The following is a 3,349-nucleotide window of genomic DNA, read 5'->3' on the forward strand; positions in this document are numbered from 1 at the left end:
TCCGTTTTGTGACCGAATGTATGGTTAGGCTTGATTCGTTGTGACCAATAATCGCTGCAGCAATCTGCATATCACCGGTGAAATTTATACCGTTGGCCAAGTGTAGTACACACTGAAGGGGACTAGCAAGTGCCGTGGATTTATTGAAAGGCGTATGCTTAGTTCATATAGTTTGGACACTTGACATTGTATTTTATTGTAATATTATAATAAAGGCTTCTGTGACAGAATACATATCGCCGTTTTAGTTATACGTAATCAGTCACCTGATTGCCCGTATTTTAACCCTAGACTGTCCCACCATTTGGAATAGTGACTTTCGGCCCAGGAGATTGCACGGTGGAAGTGACAAGTACCAATAAGTCTGATTGGCAGACTGGGCAGTGTAGACTTTTATCGTAAAGTGTAGGTGCGAATTTACGTGTGAACCCATTAGATGTGTGGATAAAACCGGTTGCGCAGAGTTAAACTCGAAAGATGCCCACAGGGAACGCGCGAGGTTTTACGCGCTGGGGCTGTAAAGCTGCACGAATTTGGCGTAGAGACGTGCTTATTTCACATGGAGACGGCTTTGTTTTGGTCTGGGGTGAAGTGAAAAATTTCGTTGGGATGCTCTATGTTTTATAGGGCCCATTAGCCGCACAATGCTCTTAGCTGCAAAACTTCTGCGAGTGGAATAAAACTTTTTACGCCAAACTATTGCATTTTGTTGCGTGTGCTCAAACCAAAAACCACCCTAGTCTAAGTTCATATTTTTGCAGCTCACCGAATTTCATTCTTCACTGGCGGAGAAAGTCTGGTGGAATGCTTTCCTAGCATCGCTGACACCCCGGATATCTAGATAGGGCTCGAAAGATTGGACTCATGCTCTGAACTCAATTGCCCGTCTCTTTTAGTCCAACGGAGACACGTCGTAGCTTCCAAAAATTTAGTTCAATTGTGCGAATACTGAGCAACACATCTCATAACTGATGCCTAGAAAAGTTTTTTTTGACCCGGAATAGCGTCATCGTGAAGCTGTTGGCCGGTAGGTCAATGGTTCGAACCCGACCTATGCGTCTCAACTTCCCCTATCTAGGCTTGGCAGTACCCCAGCCCTCGTGCTTCCTACGGGTAGCATGGCAGCTAGGCATCGAAAGTGTTGCGGCTGAACGATTTATATGTTTATATTTTTGTATATGCAGATAGGTTTCTGGATTTCTTTTCACGGCACCGCCTACGGCAGAGTCGGTGTAGTACCAATCTGCGAGAGACCGACATCAATAGGGTTTCCAAATGTGAGAACTTTCGTTCTTTGGTTTTGACCTTTGATCAATGTCACGTTGTAGATCATGGGCATGATGTATGATAAGAGTTATCTTTAGCTGTCCGAAATTCACTCATTTCCATGTAATAGAAGCGAGCTTTGGTGGATAATGAGTTGCACAGAATTTAGCCGCGGGGTCTGTTTTGTATCCTACACCGTCTTGTGAAAAAGTGGATTTTCACTGTGAGAAGAAATTCTTCCCCGACCGGAAACTGATTTGAACGGGGAGATCAGTAGGGAGACTTTGAACTGTTTTCGCGCTCTTCTAGGTGGAAGTCGTGATAACACCAGAAAATCGACTACAAGGTGCGGATTATACAGCAATGGATACGTAGTAACCGTTCTACGCCACTGTGTTCACACTCACATATTTATTAGGTAATCAGATAGATTTTTTGTGCCGTCCGCAATAAGTTAACAACAACCGACAACGAGCTGCTGGCACAGTCTTACCGAGCTACCGATCAGCTATGGGTGTGTGGATTTCGCAATGACATCCTTGCTGTAGCGTGAGTGGGATACATGTGTACTAATTCCGTACTGCCTCAAAAAACCTGGACAACAAAGATCCGGTGTAAAAGCGCTGTCTGAGTGGGAGGATGAAGCAATGATCCCCAAGCAGCTGGAGTCCACGTGAATGAGGGCTTCTGATCCTGAAATAACCTAATTTACCAATGTTATTCTCCAAAAATTGTATACAGTTCGACCGAAACTGCCATTCACGTATAGGTTGGCAGCAGGTTCTTCCGATGAGTTTGAACAATGTTGGGTAGTTGAAAAACCTGTCAACTGATGGGCTGCCGCGATCGTGCCAAGTCAGGTAGCATGCACTTTCATACTGAATCTATCCAGGATACCCAATTTTGTCCTATTCCTTGGTGGGGAAGTCGCATTTAACAAACACGTGACAGCCGCACACTGCTGTCACACGGTCCTTGGGAGGGATATTCTAGGTGGTCTGCCATTACCAAAGTGCACAAAAACCTTCAGATTCAGTTAGACTCCGATTCGCGGATTGTCCATTTGCATTTAACAAACACGTGACAGCCGCACACTACTGTCACACGATCCTTGGGAGGGATATTCCAGGTGGTCTGGCATTACCAAAGTGCACAAAAACCTTCATATTCAGTTAGACTCCGATTCGCGGATCGTCCATTTAAGGAGTTTTGGTTGAGGTATTTCACCTTGAGCCTTTGGCTCAAAAAGTAGTGGGAAGTAGGGTTTTACTTCAGGGACTTGTGCACAGTACCCGATTCAATGGTTTGACCATGGAAGCAGCAGGCCAAGAGTGAATGACTCGGTAGTCTCAGTCCTCGGTTGTTGGAAATCGGTCTAGGGCAGCGAGTACCTAACTCCCAGTGCCACGGGATACAGCGGGTGGTCTCCGAGCAGTACTGAACTCTTCGCGTTTGAAGGTATTTTGACCGCAGTGAATACCGTGTGGCCACATTCAATCTTGGGCGAGCCTGTTTAATCTATCCCTCCTAGCGTGAGGCAACATAGCCGCTTTCATTAATAAGGAAATGCTAATCGAATGGAGGAACTCTCACTAGCTTGAACCCGGATCCTAGCGTCTTACGAGAGCTCGTAGTACAGGAGCTTACTGCTCCTATCCGCTATTGTTACGCTATTAGAAACGAGGTTCTCGCCTGTGTTCCCGAGGACCGTTTCAACCCTCACATTTAACACCACATGGAAGCAGCAGGCCAAGAGTGAATGACCCGGTAGTCCCACTCCTTGGTTGTTGGAAATTGATCTAGGGCAGCAAGTACCTAACTACCAGTGCCACGGGATACAGCGGGTGGTTTCCGAGCCGTACTGAACTCTTCGCGTCAAGGTGGCAACTATTGATCGGTAACCGACCTTATGCGAAAACCAGTTCTTTAACGGTCCATGTGCGTTTTTTCCAGAAAATAGCTCTACAGAATTTATGAAGGTGTGGGAGAGCTTAGTAACACTGATCCACGCGGTATCTAAGCTGGGTTGGTGGCTTTTCACACCCACACGTAAAGCAATGGTATAAACAAGGGAATACAGTGG

This window comes from Opisthorchis viverrini (genome assembly GCF_000715545.1).
Source record: "Opisthorchis viverrini unplaced genomic scaffold opera_v5_2, whole genome shotgun sequence".
Taxonomy (NCBI): Eukaryota; Metazoa; Platyhelminthes; class Trematoda; order Opisthorchiida; family Opisthorchiidae; genus Opisthorchis; species Opisthorchis viverrini.